General features: G+C 49.4%; 1 long non-coding RNA gene across 3 annotated transcripts; it reads left to right on the top strand.

Annotated features, from left to right (window-relative positions):
• Positions 1-6: 6 nt before the first annotated feature.
• LOC118451694 lies at positions 7-11,709 on the top strand. 3 transcript variants are annotated; one of them, XR_004841216.1, is made up of 3 exons: positions 7-1,127; positions 1,444-4,598; positions 11,068-11,709. It is a non-coding gene; the product is annotated as an uncharacterized LOC118451694 (long non-coding RNA). The 3 variants fall into 3 exon arrangements; XR_004841215.1 differs by having other exon boundaries at positions 7-3,507; positions 3,712-4,598; XR_004841214.1 differs by having other exon boundaries at positions 7-3,790; positions 4,438-4,598.
• Positions 11,710-17,198: the final 5,489 nt, after the last annotated feature.

Raw genomic sequence — 17,198 nt, 5'->3', positions numbered from 1 at the left:
CTCCTCGATACTAGCTGTGTGGTGACACTGATGCCATCGACAGAGTACGCTCAGTCAGCAGCTCCGAACAGGAGGGGGTGCTGTGTGTGCACGGGGAATGCACAGGCAGGGTCCCCAAGTGCTTGCTGGGTGTGCACTGAGTTGCAGTTTCAGTTGTTTTTCATACCCATCCCCAGTGGCTTTATCTGGTCCTCCCATGCCACTTTGCCACCCTTCACTGCAGGATCCAAGGACCTTGTCCCCCTACGGCCAGGTTCAGTGTCATTCTGCCTGCTTTGCAGCTGGACTTGCCTGGGCAGCATGCAGCATCTGCAGGGCCAGGCTTCCCAGAGGCTCAGGGATCACCAGGGCGTAGCAGAGGCATCGGTGGGTGGTGTGTGTGTGTGTGTCTGTCTGTCTGTCTGTCTCTGGAAATGCACCATCTGCCTGCATGCACCACTCTGTTATGATATTTTCTTGAAATCAGGGAGTTAGATATATAGATATATAGCCACCCCTGGGAGTGGCACCCAGGGCTGCCAGGAAAGGGAGTCAGTGGAAAAGCCTGTGTGTATTATGGTCTATAAGCCTCTGTCAGATAAAGTACATTTGAAGTCTTATAGCTGTAAAATGGCTGGCAGATAATACCCTTTACTGTACTAGAGAGCTGCGATATTGCTGCAAGCCTGGCAGGATAGGAAATATAGAAAAATCGTGGTTCATGCATGAGAGCCATACATCCCTGCTGCAGGACGGCCTGAAGGTGTCATTTTTCTTACAGGTAAATGGCACAACAGAGCTGGGGCATCCTGCCGTCAGCTGCACCAGAGGAGCCTTGCTTTCAAGATGTGACACTCGCTACTCTGATAAATGACTGGTTCAAACAGGTCAAACCAGAAGGCTGTTTTTTCCCAGAGCCTGGAGTTTTTCACACCTGGTATTTGTAGTGTTGATGGGACCATCTGCCAGACACACCTTAGCATCTCAAATTAGCCAGTTTCCCCTCTTTGGCTGCGTTAGCATTAATTTGAGCCTCTGTTCCCTCAGACAAATTTAACCTTGGTGTCAACAAAGCACTTCAGCTCAAGGTACCAAAGACAAGCTTCAGCAAGGGCACAAACCCACCAGACATGCCAAAGAGTGTGAAGGTGAGAAGCCCTTCCTGTAAGAAAGAACACTAATTGTGGCTTTGGGGGGGGGTTTGTTCAAAGAGCTGAAGAGGGCCTCAGCAGCTATAGGGAAATGTCCTTATTTGCTGGGGTTATAAACCCGCAGTTTCTGGTTTCCCCCTCCCTGCACTACACCAGCCTTTGCCATCTCCTCAGCAGTGCAGCTCAGCTGCTGCGGGGCTGGGCTTGTGCTCAGGGAAACCGTCTCTTCTCCATGCTGGACTACCCCGCCAGCCCCTGCTCGCGCAAGCAGATCATGACAGCAAAGCTTTATTAATTTATGTCTGTTCCCTAGCTGTAAGCAAGAAGGTTCGCACACCGCAAGTACCACGATGGACTCCCATTGGGTTGGAAAAACTGCATGGGTATTAATTCAACAAGACAAGACCCTGGGCTGTAAACTCTGGCGTTGCAGACTTTAAGTACAGCATGCTGGTTGCAAAAGACCTATCCTGAGATAGCAAAAAGAACCCAGCAAAAGCTCTGTCCTGGGTGCCGACACATTGGTGGTGCCACCGGCTGTGCCAGGGTTGGGCTCATCACGTGGCATGGCCTTGGGCACGTGCACAATGTTGGGCGCTGCTGGCTGGGAGAGCTGCTTGTGCTGTGTTATGGCTGGTGATGCCAGCGGGGCAGTTTTCAGAACTGGGGATTTTAAACTCCAAGTTGTTTTAGGTAGGAGTTACTTCTACAGTGTATGTGTAGGACCTAAAAATAGGCCTGACTGGGTTTAGGACATCAGGTGCTCCAGCATTGGTACGGATGATTGCCTGCCTCTTAGATATGGGCTGAGCCTTTCCCCAGAGAAGGGCTTGAGGCTGCGGGAGCAGTACTTACCCAAATGTCAAGAGGAACCGTCGCTCTTCTAAGTATCTGTCCACACAGATTAGGCTAATCCAACTTTTGGAGAGGGTACACTCTCACAATTAAAGATTTTGTCTAAGCTGCAGGTGATGACACAAAGTTAAACAACGACCTTCAAACACCTAGGTCAGGCACTGTTTTCCCCTGAATATGGCCTTCTGGTGACCTGCGTTCTTATAGCATCCAACAGGACAGTTAGAAAAATGGTAGTATTAATTCCCCACAGAACCACTGCAAAATAGACTGCAAGCAAAATGAAGATCGATTGCTGTTGTAAGGAAAAGCAAGGCAATGATCAGAAATCAGGAAAGCAAATCAAGCAGAGAGGTCAGTGAAACGAATGTCTTTGAGTGGAAAGGGAAGGAGGAACCACAACTTTTTTAATTGAGCACATAAGCAAGTTGAGCAAATTGCTTCTTCCCTCTTCAAGCAGAGGACATGGTTTTGCTGGCACCAGGTATTTCTGTATGAGGATCTAAGTCTGGCCATCTGTTAAAGTGTCACTCTGGAGTTATGCTAGTATAGGAGGGAACAAAAATGCAGCCTGTGTTTGGTGTGAGGTGCATGAATTTGGAGAGGTCAAAGGAAAAAGTGTGGTCGGAATAGTCCTGGAGAAGAAGGCTTCTCCTGGAGCAGTGGTTTCTGCTGGGGAGAGCAGTCCTCTGCTGCTCAAAGGCAGCCTGGAGCCCCCTACCTGTGCATTAACTTTTAGCAACAGTAACAGGAAGCAATTTTCTGGGAAACTACAGTTTGGCAATGGAAAAAAAAAAAAAAAAAACCAAACGATTAACGGATGCAGGGGGCTGTGGGGCAGGGGGTTGCAGCGGTGTGGGGTACGAGGGTGGGAGGGCTTGGGGCAGGGTTGGTGCTGGGGTGCCTGTGCAGCTTTCCCATCTTTCTGTACCAAGAGCCCCCCTCCATCCTCACCCTGGTTTGTTTGCTGCTGACAGTTCCTCAGCACAGAGCATGGGATTGCTCGTGCTGAAGGAAAGCCCATTTGTGTGGTTGGTGCCCCTTCAGCAGTGTGCAGGGCCCATGCAGTAAGACCCCACCATGGTGTCACTGCTGAGGAGCATCTCGCTGAATATATGCTGGTTTACATGGCTAAGATGGACAGGTAGGTGCTCACAGTCACCTAGGATGGACATCCATCTTCCTATGGTGACTAGGGGTGTGGGCATGTTAATAGTAACTGTGTTTTAGCACCGCAGACTTTCAATAAAACTAATTTTTAACCCTGCCACCTTGTAGCAAAGTAGAAAATTGCTTTAAAAAAGAATGTAATTCACGGAGAATTATTTCCTGTATGTTCAAGTTTTCAAAGCTAAGGGTCTAGGGTGCAAAAAATAAATATCACAGCTGACTGTTGTATGCCTTCTGGTAATAGCAGCAGCAGAACTTGATTTTTCCTTGACCTTTTACTTCAAGGAGGAGAGAAGTACTAGATGAGAGAGTTCATCCATGTGTGAGACACTGTACTGTGCTCAGGGCCATGGTTAGTAGAGTGACTGCACATTGTAGTTGAAATGCCAAAAAGCTGCTGATGCAGTGAAATGAATAAGGCGTGAATGAGGGGCTGTGATTTGATGGAAAGAAGCAATTATCTGGTCACATCAGCAACTTGCAGCAGCACGTGTGTCCTCGGACGTTCCTGCTGCAGCATGACCCAAGTGTTCACGGGTTTGCTCTCTATCTATAGATACCTATGATGTTTCCTGGAGACTTGAGGACTTACCTTTAGCGGGGATGTGCATTACCAAGTTCTGTTTCACCTGCAGGTGAGCATTGGGTGCCCTTGACTGTCCCATCGGCTCCTGCTGACCTCACAGAAGGCCTTTAATTCTGCAAAAAACACCAATATTGTGATAAGTTAGTATTTTAAACCATTAAAACTTGGAGACGTAAAGGGGGCACCTAAATAAGAGGCTGTTGAGACTATTACAACAAAAAAACTTGGGCAAGTCTAGAAGTCGCTTGACTAACACCAAGTAAAACTCAGTCCTGAATAGGCAGAAGATGGCATTGAATTCATAAGGGGCGGGGTGTGTGTGTGTGTGTGTGTTATTTACCTGCAGGCTGGGGGTCTGTATCGCTAGCATCTGGAAAATGCACTACAGTAGATCTTTGCACAAGGGAGCTGTGGGGAAAGTTGCTGCTTTCCTGAGTAGGAAGCTGTGCTGAAAGGCTGTCGCATAGATGAAAAGTCAGGGAGCAAAGCAGACAAAGCCCCACCCACCAAATGAATTTCAGAGTTAAATGGGATCCAACACAACGTTATGGGTTTCTTGGGTTTCCTTTCCTCATGTGCCCCCCGATGCCCACAGCTCACTGTTCTCCGCAGCCCCATGCTCACTCAGTGCCTTTTTGGCACTTTGGTCTCTTTTTGGCGAAATTTCCTGCCTAAGTTTTGTTTCATCTTTTCTAGAAAACATGGAGGTCTTCAAGTGGGAGGCCTGTGGAGGGCCTGCGTATGCTGGCAAAACTGTCGCATTTTCCAGGCCTCGGGACAAAAGGCTGGCTGTGGGACGAGGGCAGGGGTTTTTAAAAGTGTCGCATTGCGTTAAATTCTCACCAGTGACGGAGTAGGTGGGTGACACAGAGTGTATGAGTAAGAGTGCAAATGCCTTGGTGAAAATCAGTGGCTCTCTGTGGGCACATTGCTTTGAGCTCCACTCCCTCACACGTTTTAACTGTGAGATGGCAAGATGTCCAAGCTCAGAATTAAATTGTGGCAGTCTATGGCAGACTGTGGCACAGTCCAGTGGCAGAGCCTGGAGCTAACTTCCCAAATCACATTTTCCTTGCTTTGTGTCCATGCAAGGTGGAAGTATGCCCGTCTTCCAGAGTATGTGCTTGTCGGCCAAGTTCATATTCTTTCTCTTCTATTGTATTCTCTGCGTGTAATACGTCAGCACAGCTCCAGGAAAAGGAAATGTTGACATTTATCAGTATACTCATATGCTTTCCTGTCCTGAAAAGCAAAGCAAACATCAACACCTTATTTTTTTTAATCTAAACGGCAGTCCTGCAAAGATTACCAATCAATCCAATCACCGACATATTACATTTTCTATAAATGCACCAACAGATGCTCACACCACCCAGCAGGCTTGGGGTAGCGGCATTTGCTTTAAATCCCGTTATTCCAATTGTACAGTTTAATTATATCGAATGCTCAGTAGCACACACAGGAGGGAAAAATCCCATTTGTCATCATTAGCTGCCATGCCCTCCAGCCCCGGTGCTTTGGAACCATGTGATGTTGTTTGTGGAGCTGGTGTACCTCTGATCAGAAACAAGTATTTAGCCACTTAATCCTTGGCAAGACATTGCTCTTTGCTGGAGCTAAGCCAGGTGCTTACAGTGCTTGTGTTTTGTAATGTTACCTGTCTGTTTGTGCAGGAGGGATAAAGAGCGTGCCTCACTTATGGGTCAGAAACTGATGGTGGGCTTGAGGCCAGGCAGGGCTTCACATGTTGGGTTTTGTGGTGGCACTGGTCTGGTGAAGGTCACCTGTGGTCTTTGGAGGACCAAGTGGAGATTGCCATTCAGCAACTCCTCCGTGCCAGTCTGACCTGGTGGTGGGTGCTCCAGTGTCCCTGGCCGTTGGTGCTTTAAGGACCCTCCACCAAATGGTCTTTGCTGGGTTTCCACCTCCTATTCAGTGCAGCCCCCTGAGGACACCAGCCCAAGCACTGCTGAGCAGCAGTGGCCGGTGCCAGTGCAGCGGCTCCATGTGTGGGCAGCAACCCTACAAGATGTTGTGACACGGCCTCTTTATCAGCCATTGCTGCCGTATCACTAACAAGGCTGCCACACTGCGTTATGCTTTTTCATGCAGTTCTGCAATTTTTATCCTTATCTGCTACCTTCCTGTGCATGGCTCACCTCTCCAGCAGAATCATGTGTGGTTATCTATCTGGTACACAGTAATGAAGAAGAGATTAAAATATAACTCCTTGACACTAATAAGCCCTGTTTAAGCTTCCTCTCTAGAGTCAGTTAGCTCATTGACCTTCTGAAAATACTGAATCAAAGGCTGAATGAGTTATTCCTAAAATTTCATTTGTTAAACTTATTAATGAGCTGTATTCCTAAATTTGTTTTCCTTTTCAGGAAATGGAAACAGATCAGATGAAACATTTGCTCACAAATGTTTGAGATCTGTGATAAAACAGCAGCTTTTTGGCACAGATGGATTTGAATCGCTTTTCACAAATGATGCAAGATGGATTTGAATCTAATTTGTCATTGCTCCTTTGCTGATTCATTGCTACTTCTTAAAAGATAGGATCATTTTCATTCTGAAAAATGTATGTTTATGGAAAACTGCCACCCCCTCCCCCACCCCTCTTTGAACCCTCTGGCTGCTTTGCTGCCTCTGGCCTCCTGTAGCAAAAGTTTCACAGTTTAATGACGTATTGGGTCTGTATGGCAGGTTATGGCCATTTGTCCACCAAGGCAGCATCACTTGAGGACACAGGATCCTGAGTAGTGACTTTGAAAATGAGAAAAATGACCCTATATCATTATCTTTTGACTTTTTTCCATGCTGTTTCTGCTATCTGTTCCATTTTGTATGCCAGTGGGTGCACAGTGCACTGTTAGCTCACAGTCTTGAGTGGTGTTGTGGTGGAGCCACCAAGCACCTCAGTACCTAAAAAGGCTGACGATGTGCTGATGAGCCACGCCTGCACTTGGAACAGGGCAGCAGCCCCCCCAGATCCCCATTAGCTGGTGTAGAGAGCAGGGCCAAATGCAGGGGCAAGGGCTGAGTGAGGCTTTCTTGTATGTCCTATAGAAAATGCCACCACATGGGGCAATGGAGTCTTTCCTGTAGAGGAAAACCTCTCAGCTAAACTGCATGTTCTCATCCTCATTTATAAAAAAAACCAAGGTGGAATGTCGCTTAGAAGACAAGTGGAAAAACAAGCACGGGGGCTGAAGGGCAGCAACTTTTAAGCACACTTTTCAGGAAATCAGTGTAGATACATTTCAACCTAGTCTATGACAGTAATGCTTAGAAGACCAGGAACAAAAAAGTTCCATGGGCAAAGTCCAAAAACATAAGCAAAAGCCTCTAACACTTGGATATGCTACATTGCAGGAGTGATTGCACCTCCTGGTCTGAAAGCGCCTTTATTCAAATGTAGAAATGGGAAGGAGAACTATGGGCAAATCACTGACCAGCTGGTGAAAGCAGAGGATAAACTGATTTGTTCTCCTGGGAGCAGGACAAGGTCAGGCAAGTATGTGTTGCAATTACAAGACCTACCCGCTGCTCTCCTCTGTTGCTTCCCATTAGCAAAAAAACAGTATTTTGTGTGTGTGTGTGTGTCTTGTGGTTGAGAGAAAGGGATAAAAAGTCTGCTGGAGCTCTTGAAACATCAGGTGTCTCCACCCAGGTGCAGGACACTCAGAAACAAAATGGTTCTTATATTTACATAAGAGCAAAAGGTTTTTTTCACCTCAAGAAATCAATGATATATGGCTATAGCATCAACATTAACAAGGCTGACTAGGCTGGTATACAGCCTGAAGAGCACTAATGATCCATTCCAGCATGTGTGCAGGTCATAGGCAAAATTCATTCAAAACAGAGGCACCTGTATGATGTATTTTTACAGCATAGTACAAATGGGGTATTGCTGCAGCTGGCCCTTGAATAAAGCATGGCCAGCTTTATAAACAATGCTATCCTTATATCAGCTTTGTTTTCCTCCTCCTTGAACATGTGAGCATAAATTGTAAATAAATTAACCTTTGAAATTGAAATTTTAATAAAGTGAAGACCCTCCACACCCAAAGGATTGCACAGCAAAGTAACCTTTCATATTGATAATGTAGGAAAGAGATGTTCATGGTTGAGGAATGGGAAGGAAAAAAAAAAAACAAAACCCAAAACACAAAACAACAAAACCCAATTTAAGAGTGTTTTTTCTGTGCTGCCATGGAAAAGGTGCACCTTCAAGGGTTACCCAGGCTGTCTCATGAAGGTTTGCAGCATCCCATGTAGGCATTCCCCATTTCACAGCACAACCAAAATCGCATCTAGTCCTGCTTAGTGTGCTATATTTTAGCAAAATGCAAACAGATGTAATCTGTGCGAGTTTAGCATCATACATCACTGAGATATTTGGTAGAAGACTGGTGAAAAATGCCAGGAAAATATACAGGTCCTCATGAGGACCTGGCACGCACAGCCTTCTCTTGTCTTCCTTGGAGGAATGAAGCCCTGTGTCCAGGCTTGACACCCTGTTTGCAGGCAAGGGCCAGTGGCCTTACTGGCACAGCCCTACCTTCTCCCAGTGCTATTTGCCTACCACCATCCAAGAGGTCCTCTCCTGCCATATCCTTGGGTCCTCTGGCCACTTCCAGCCTTTGCACAGGGTGGAGCACATCAGTCCTGACCATAAGGCCAGCCTGTCTCCAGCTCTGTCCCCACACCCATGGTCTTCTCCCCCAGCCACCTCACCCTCCTGACCTACATCCCTCTTTGTGGCTCTCTCCTATGCCATCACCTCCAAATTAGCTGCTGCTCACCTGCACCTCCAGCCCTCTGCCATGAAACACTCTTCCTTCCCTTCTCCTCCATGGGCTGAATTCAATCTCCTTCTGGCACTGGCAGCCACCACCTTCTTAGTCCTCACCACTGACTGCAGCCTCCTGCATGCTTGTGGTGGCACGTGAGGCAGCGCCAATGCCATCACAGGCACCATCTCTGGAGAAGTTCATCTCCTTCCTCGGCTTGCCAAAGGCTGTGCCCTGCAACCCAAACCCATAAATGCTGCCACCCACCCAGCATAGGGTGGTAGGGTCAGTCCCCTGGGGGACACCCCACTCTCCCCAGTCCATGAGGGGGGCAGAGCTCCTGGACAGGAAGTAGTGCATGTGAGTCCGGCCAGGGATGGATCCCACTCCACCTACCTCAGCCAGTCCTTGGGGCTCAGTGCTAGGACAGGTGACCTGCAACACCCTGCTGTCTCTCTCTGAGGGGGGCTCACCAAACCATCTCTCTCCATCTGTGGGACCCACTCAGGGCTTTCTACATCACCTAGTGGAGGCTAGGCAATCTGTCCTGCTGGCAGCAAGGCCAGCGAGAGGTGCATGTCCCTTCACATCTTGATTTTGCACCGCAGCACCCACCCCATCTCTGTCTCTCAGGGATGGAAGGATGCCTGCTCAGCCATCTCGTCTCCCATCTGGCCTCCTAAGACCTGTTCATGGATGACAGAGCTTGGCTGGACCCTGCTCACAGAGCTTGCTCAATGATGACATAGGCTATGGACAGGGTTTCTTCTTCCACAGGCTGCCCCAAACTGCGTTCAGGCCCTGCCCCTGGGCGACCTCTGTGCCCTACAAGCAGCAGCACAGGGGCCACACCATCCTACAGGAGCTCCCTGGCCCCTGCCATGCAGTGAGACAACCACCTTGTTGTTGTCTACCTACCTTGCATGGCAGGGTTCGTCACTGAGCTCGGACACCATGGTGACCATGGGCCCCACTAGCGTGGAGACAGCCAGGGCTGAGGGCTTCTCTTTCACCACCAACACAGGGAGCAGGAGGAACTGAAGCTCTTATGCCCACATTGCCATGGAGGGGACCTCTTTGAGAGTGACAGACAGTGGGCACGGCTGCCTTGGTAAATACAGCGGTGTCAGTATGCACAGGGGCAACCTGCTCTCTGCAGACTGGTTTCACTTGTCTAGAACTACCTGAAACAGCAGGATATGTTTGCAGAATTGTGTATGTGCCAACCTGGGTGTTTCCTGTGACTCATTAGACACTTTTCAACACGGTAATTTGCTGTGCTGCCAGTGCAGAGGACTGCCCTGGGAAGGCTTATGTCAGTGTCAGGGGCACACACAACAGTGTGAAACAGAAGCACCCTTACATGAAGGTATTTGGGTCCATTTAAGTGACAGGAAGGATTGGAAAGTGAGCTGAGCTGTGATGAAGAGGAGGAGGGGAAAGGATGAGATGAGACACACCGGGGCAATAACACTGCACATGTACACCGTGGGCAAACCTGATCTGAAACACCTTCACAACTGCCTGGTGTGTTTCACATAGGAGCTCTGCCTCAACGTTGCACAGGCCACGCTCAGCCCCTTCCACTGCTCCTGTGATGCCATCTGTGTGTCCCCCACCTGGCACCCTGCCCGTGTGGGCCACCCTGGCAGCTCACACAGGCCGTGCGTGGGGCTGAGCTGCCACCTTGCCCAGCCCCACAGGAGCACCCAATGATGTTTCCTTTTCCCACCCTGGTGCCCCACTGTTGCACAAGTGCCCCTGCAATGGGGTGTGCAACAGCTGTTCCGGGAGGGTGCAGGGGTTCTACAAGCTCCGGCTCCCTCACTTGGCCTGGGTGACAGCTCACCTGCACAGCCGTGGCAAGGGATCAGCCTCTCCCCACAGTGGGTGTCTGGCCCTGTTGCGGTGGGGCCGTGGGTGCGACACCCTGGCAGCGGGCTCTCAGGGAGGCACAGCCTGGCTCCTGGGGCTGACAGCTCCATGTCTGCAGAGCTGACACCCGTGTGACTCATCTCATCGCTGTCTCACACTCTGCGGACACAAACACACTTACCGACAAGTCTCCCCTGGAAGGAAAACCACCGTGCTTTGATGGTTGCCACTGCATCATTTCCATTATACCACACCATCAGACACCGAAGCATACTGCCGCCCCAAAGCATCACACCTCACAAAGCCCCAGGGAGGTGTCTGCTCCTTTCCCCATTAGCCTGTGGCTTTTGTGCACTTCGCATTTCATAGTTCAAAACCTTGTCTACCCATTTGGAAGATGGGTGTCCCTGCCTTTCTGCTTCCCCTCCATCAGTACATCCTCGCTGCAGCTTCAAGGGGCTGCAGCAAGCACACTCGGTGCAGCATTTCTATTTGAAACTGCTCCTGTCCCAGGCACTATACCCAGATTTTTGGACAGTAGCAGATAAAGTTAGAGCTGGCATCTTCCATAGGAAAGCTTAACCCACTCATTTTCTTTTCCCTGCCCAAAGTAATTTTCTACTGCTACTCATCTCCTCTCTTTTTACAGCCAGGACAGCATGTGGGCTGGCACTCACAGTGTGCTCTTCGCTTTAACACTGCTGACTTGCTCAAACATCACCTGTATCTTCAGGAAAGGCAGGAAGGAGCATCCAGAGGACAACAGCACAGTTGGTCTCACCTTCATCCCTGGGAAGGAGATGGATGAAGTCCTGGAAACGATTTAAAAGCATACTAAGGACAAGAAGGTGATTGGATTTACAAAATCTTGTCTGACCAACTTGATAGCGGCCTCTGAAGAGATGACTTTGCTTGGTGGATGAATTGAGAGCAGTGTATGTTGTTTATCTCAACTTTAGTGTCGAGAGCCTTGCTGTCTCCCATAATAGCCTCATAGACAGACTGATGAAGTATGGTCTAGATAAATGGACAGCAAGGTGGACTGAAAACTGCTGAACTGCCAAGGCCCAAGGCTGTGATTAGCAGCATGAAGTCCAGCAGGAGGCCAGTCCCTAGTGGAGTCCCTTAGAAGTCAAGACTGGGGCAAACAATGAAGATGCCAAACAATAATGGCATGGTGCTAGGACAGAGTGCACCCTTGGCAAATCTGCAGATTGTACGAAACTGAGGGGAGTGGCTGATACACCAGAGGGTTGTGCCACCGTTCAGAGGCACCTTGACAGGCTGGAGAAATGGGCCGACAGGAACCTCATGAGGTTCAACCAGGGGAAGTGACAGGTCCTGCACCTGGGGAGGAACAACACCAGGCACCAGTAGAGGCTGGGGTTGACCTGCTGGAAAGCAGCTCTGCAGAGAAGGACATGGGATCCTGGTGGAAATGAAGCTGACCATGAGCTGGCAATGCACTGTTGAAGCAAAGGCAGGCAACAGCATCATGAGCTGTATTAGGATGAGTGTTGCCAGAAGGTCAAGGGAGGTGATCTTTCCCCTCTACCTAGCAGTGGTGAGACACATCTGGAGTGCTGTGTCCAGTGCAGGGCTCCCCAGTACAAGAAAGACATGGACTTACTGGGGCAGGTCCAGAGAAGGGCCACAGAGATGATTAAGGGACAGTAGCGTCTCTTATAAGAGGAGAGGCTGAGAGAGCTGGGACTGTTCAGCCTGGAGAAGAGAAGGCTTGCAAGGATCTTATCCATGTGTAAAAACAGCCAGTGGGATGGAGCAAAGAAGACGGAGCTCTTCTCAGCGGTCATGGTGAGAGGACCATGGGCACAACCTGAAATAGAGGAAAGTCCATTTAAACATATAAAAAATATTTACTCTCAGGATTATCAAACACTGGAACAGGTTGCCCAGAGAATTTATGGAGGTAGCCCTGGGCAACTTGCTCTGAGCAAGGGGTTGGATTAAAACTCCAGAGGTCCCTTCCAACCTCATCCATTCTGTGAACAAGGCCATCACCCTGGGCACCCACTCAAAAATAACTTGCAGCATGAGTCTCTGTAGCTGCAGCTACCATAGGCAAACAGCTCCCACAGCCTTTCCTTTGTGGCTCTCTTCACATATGTCTTTTCTGGCCTTAAACACCTGCAGAGACCCTCCAGTCTCTCTTCTGTGCTGTGACCCAAAGAGCCACTGCAGAGTTTCGTATCAGCACACTTCCCTGCCCTCTTCTGCCACAGCACCTCACAAATGCCAGATGGTATCTGAGGGTCTTATCAGCATGTGGTTCAGAGACATTTTACATGGCTCCTACCTTATGCATTGGTGGTTTGTCTCCTGTGACAAAAAAAACCTGGGGGCTTTGGATGCCTGGTTGCCTCCTGAGGGCTGTGATCGGCATGCGCGTCTCCCTGGTTATAGGGTGGCTGCAAGGTGGGTAAGCCTTGTGGCAGAGCAGAGGGAGCGGGTCTTCAGGATTTGCTGTTGTGTCCTCTCCCCTGCACAGCCCTGATGGACAGCTGGGCTGCAGCGCTTCCTCTGCTTGATGCCACCTTGTGCCTCCCGAGCCAGGGACACCAGGGCCACATCGACATCCTACCATCCTTCACTCACCACACCAGTGCCTGCACACTGTCACCTCGAGCTCAAGTCAGCAGGTTTCTCTTCTCTCACATCTTATGCATTTTAGTAGCCAGTGGAGTACCCATTGTGCTATTTTATGAGCATCCAACCACCATTAGCATCGCTGCAATGTAAAAGTGTTACAGCTCGTCAGGTACTAAGGGTAAGTGGGCAGCGAGACAATTCCCCACCAGCTATATTGCATGCTGATTAAATAGCCCATTGCTGAGCCCTTTGGAGTTTACAGCTCACTCTCCCCCTGCCCCTTCTGCCAAGGCAGGGTCCGACAATTGAGGGTCTTTGCCACCCACATGAGATGCCAAAGCCTTGGTTCAATTGCCAGCCTGAAGCTCTCTGGTGCTTTGGCTGTGCCTGTGCTCAAACAGAAGAGCAGGCTGGAGCCCTGCTGCTGGCCCCATTGTGGCCATCTCCTGCTCCATACCTGCCCCAGGCACCAAACCCATCCCAAGGGGCCGTCTAGGTGCAGCAGCCTCCATTTGAGGAGAGCTGGGGAGACCTTCTCCAGCCTAGAGAGAGCCTATGCTATGTGCCAAGATGCTCGGTGTGCCCACCTCCCTGTCCAGAACTGTGCAAGCATGATTCAATTCAGCACTCAGCGGGAGGGCCCTGCACCTCCACCTGCATGATACCAGATATCACATCTTCCTGGCCTTGCTTAGCTTAGGTTTCAACACAGCATTTCAAATCCACAGTTGCTGAGTACCACTGCTAGCTGTTGAACACACCATTTTAGAAAGCAATGAATGATGAGGTTCTAGACATCACTGGAAAGTATTGCCACAGTATATTTGGTCAGCAGGTTGACATTCAAGACCAAACTGATATGAAATCTTCCCCTATGCAGGAGGAGGAGGTGCTATAGAAACCTTCAAGTACCGCCTGTCCTGTGCAAGCAGCCTGTGCCTGTTCTCTGGCCCCAGCTGCCCCTGCTCCTCCTGGCTGGGATGCCCACCCCCCATGTGCCCTGCTGATTGACCCGCTGCTGATTTTGTGGCACTAAACCTCAGGTAACATCGCTTTGTTTCATTCTCTTGCACTCTCTGTGAACTGCTGCTCAGGGTCCCGCTGTAGCTCGGAGGAGGAGGAGGAGGCTTAGACACCTGGTTTCTGCCGGGCAGAGCGGACTCTGCAACACAGAGGTCCATGCAGTACATTGCAATCTCTGAGCCTTTTGTTTTCTGCTCTTACTCCAAGGTATTTTCCAGGTATTTTATCTTTACAGCATATTATTTCCTAACAGCAGCTGGGAGCTGGAAGATAAATTCATCCCAACACAGGAAACAAATGATTCCAAAAGATTTCTTTTTTCTCTAAGTGAACCCTTGCATCCCCTTCCAGGGTCTTTCAAAGCAGTTCTGTGGTTAGGGTGACTACATTACTGTTTTTAAGAGATGCAAAGACAGATAGGCCTGAAAGAATACCGGTTTCAAAAAAGAAAAGAAAAAAGTGCTGTGCCTTAGATCAGTGTTTGAGAGAGCTGTGAACAGCAGCAAGGTCGGAGCAGGCAGTTTCCAGGTTTCTTTATGCTGTTTGGAAACAGAGAGGAAAAGCCCCTCACGGAGGCGCTTTATCTGCTCCCTCTGCCCGTGCTTCCCTCCCAGCGCAGCCTGCTGCTGAGGGCCCGGCCAGACCTGCCCACAGTTAGATTAACACCCCTGTGAAGTACTGCTCTGTCCAAGTCTGTTCTCATACGTGTGCAGCATATTTATTAAATCCTTGCTGACAGCTACCCATTCAATTTATAGTAAAGTTGGTGAAAATCAGGGCAGTTGCCGTGGAGGTGGCAGGTTTGAAGGCAGCTGATGCAGATGCCCTGCTGTACCCCATCCTTCCCACCCCATTTTCCTTCTCCCTTTCCCTCTACTCAGTTCCAGGTCCCTTCCCTCACCCACCCCAGCAGCCCCCCTCAGCTGCCCAGCCTTCCTCCCCAGCTGGTCACCAGCTTCCATGGTGGGGGACAGCTGCTGATCAGCTCTCCCCAGTCTATGGCAGGGGGAAAGCAGAACACACTCCACAGTACTGGTGACCTTGTCTGCCAAGCCCCAGCCTGTTCCTTGTCCTCTAGCAGCAGCAAGATGCTGTTTTACAGCTGTCTCCTGCCTTTGCTCAAAACTGTAGGTTGCTGCCTAGCCCCTGTGGTGCCGCAGCCGTCTCATATACCCCACCTTAAGCATTTCCAGCAGCCACAGGATATGCTAGCTTATCAAACTGCATCTCTTTAAAGACATTTTGTGCTCAGCTATACCCTATCTGTGCTATGTGGCCCACTTTAAAACCCTCTGCTCATTTCCTCCCGCCTCCCCCCAGTCTCTGGGCTGCCTTGCGGCCTGGAGCATTTGTGAGCCCTGAGGTGCACCAAAGCCCCCAGCAGGGCAGGTCACTGATGCTGGGAACTGCATTTGAGCCCCATCTCCAGACCCAAAGGCAGTCAGCCATAGCCCTTTCATGCCGCAGAGCACACCAGCATGGTTTGCCTGCACTGTAATTCAGCACAGAGGCTGCCGCTGGCGTTGCAGACCAGGGCCAATGAAAAGCAACCTGGGCATCAGCCATGCCAGCAAAGACACCCGCCTCATGCAGACAGCGAGCCTAACACTGTGGAAGCTTCAGCCCTTGATGCAAGGTGTTTCCCTGCTGCTACTTACTGTAGTTCAGAGAGGTTTTCCTCAGGTGGCAGCTGTCAGCTTCCTCCCAAGGTGCAGGCAGAGAGCAGCAAGCCTCTGTTGGGAAACCCAGACAAGAATTGGGAGAGAGCTCTACACAGGAGTCACCTTAGTGTCTGCTAGTGCCCAAGACACTCACGTATCCCCCCCAGCAACTGAATTATTTGTGTGTTTATCAGTTATTTCAGAACTGAAGTCTGATTTTGCTGGCAGTGCCCTCACACCACAAGGTCTGTGCAGCTTGCAGAAGCAAATAGCTGCTTAACCAGGCACGTTCAGTCATGGTGTCCCTTCCTACCTCTCTGAAAGCTGTAGGATTTCACCAGCTACCTCACCACTTCACTCTCCTGTTAGAGTAGTAAATAACTTATTTTAAATGAAAAGGTTAAATTCTTTCCAAAGTGCATTTAGATGCAAGCAAAAATTCAGTGACATATATACAGAATCACTATTTCAGAGAATTGTTCCATGTGCACGTCCCATAGAGCCACTTTGCACAGGATGGGGTCTGATGAAAGCTGATTTTTATCAGCCCATGAATTCACACTCTTCACATAATCAATACTCCTGCAAAACATCTAGTAGCCAATATGATAGAGGCTTAATACCTACTACTTACATCTCATGGATTTCAGGGTGGCAGGATGCCTGCCTTGAGCGGGAACCATCTAATGCAGCCCGTAATGGCAAGTTCATGGATTTGCACCGGTGTTTCCTCTTCCAGGTGTGCCTTTCTGCTTTACATCTGCAGACTTGTAATCTCTCCTGGAATGAATGGGCTTAAAATCAGGTTAATCCCTCCACCCCCTATTCCACTCCCAAGGAGGTGGAGAGCAGCATGCCTCGCTCACTCTCTGAGGGTTTCAAGCATGCCTTTGGCATGCAGGAACTCAGATTCAGCTCTGTTTTCCTCATCTTGGAGCAGGAGGTCCAGGTTTGCAAGGTAGCCCAAAGGCTCAGAAACCTGCCCAGTTAGAGCCAGAGCATGAGGATGACTACCAAGTGACACCTACTATGCCCTTGCAGACCTTCAGCCCCCTTGCTTGTCTCCCAAGCCAACAGAATTGGTAGACGAGCTTTTGCTCATGGCTTGTGCTGGGCTTTAGCTTTGGTTGCTGCAATCCCTGCCTATCTCAAAACCAAGCTAAGGGTCAATTTACCTCATTTGCACAGCCTTGCTTAAGGAATTAGTGTTCACATTTGTCACAGGATGCCCCCGCTACCTATGTGGGCTCTTCTAACTGTTATTCTGCCCTTCCATTTGAGACCCCCCTGTTTAATAAAGGCTGTCTGCCATGTCCTATTGGAAGTGTACCTTGAAATATTTACTCATAAACTGAGTAAACATGAACAAAGCTTGACAAAGGATGCATCCCTGTTACAGGCTGACTGAGAAGGCCAGCTTTGTAGACTCAAATTCACATTCATAACAAAGTAAATATTTACTTAAATATCTTTTTTTATAAGAGCC

This window comes from Egretta garzetta, unplaced genomic scaffold, assembly GCF_000687185.1.
Source record: "Egretta garzetta isolate BGI_Z169 unplaced genomic scaffold, ASM68718v1 scaffold161, whole genome shotgun sequence".
NCBI classification, from domain to species: domain Eukaryota; kingdom Metazoa; phylum Chordata; class Aves; order Pelecaniformes; family Ardeidae; genus Egretta; species Egretta garzetta.
This window is presented reverse-complemented; position numbering and strand designations above follow the sequence as displayed.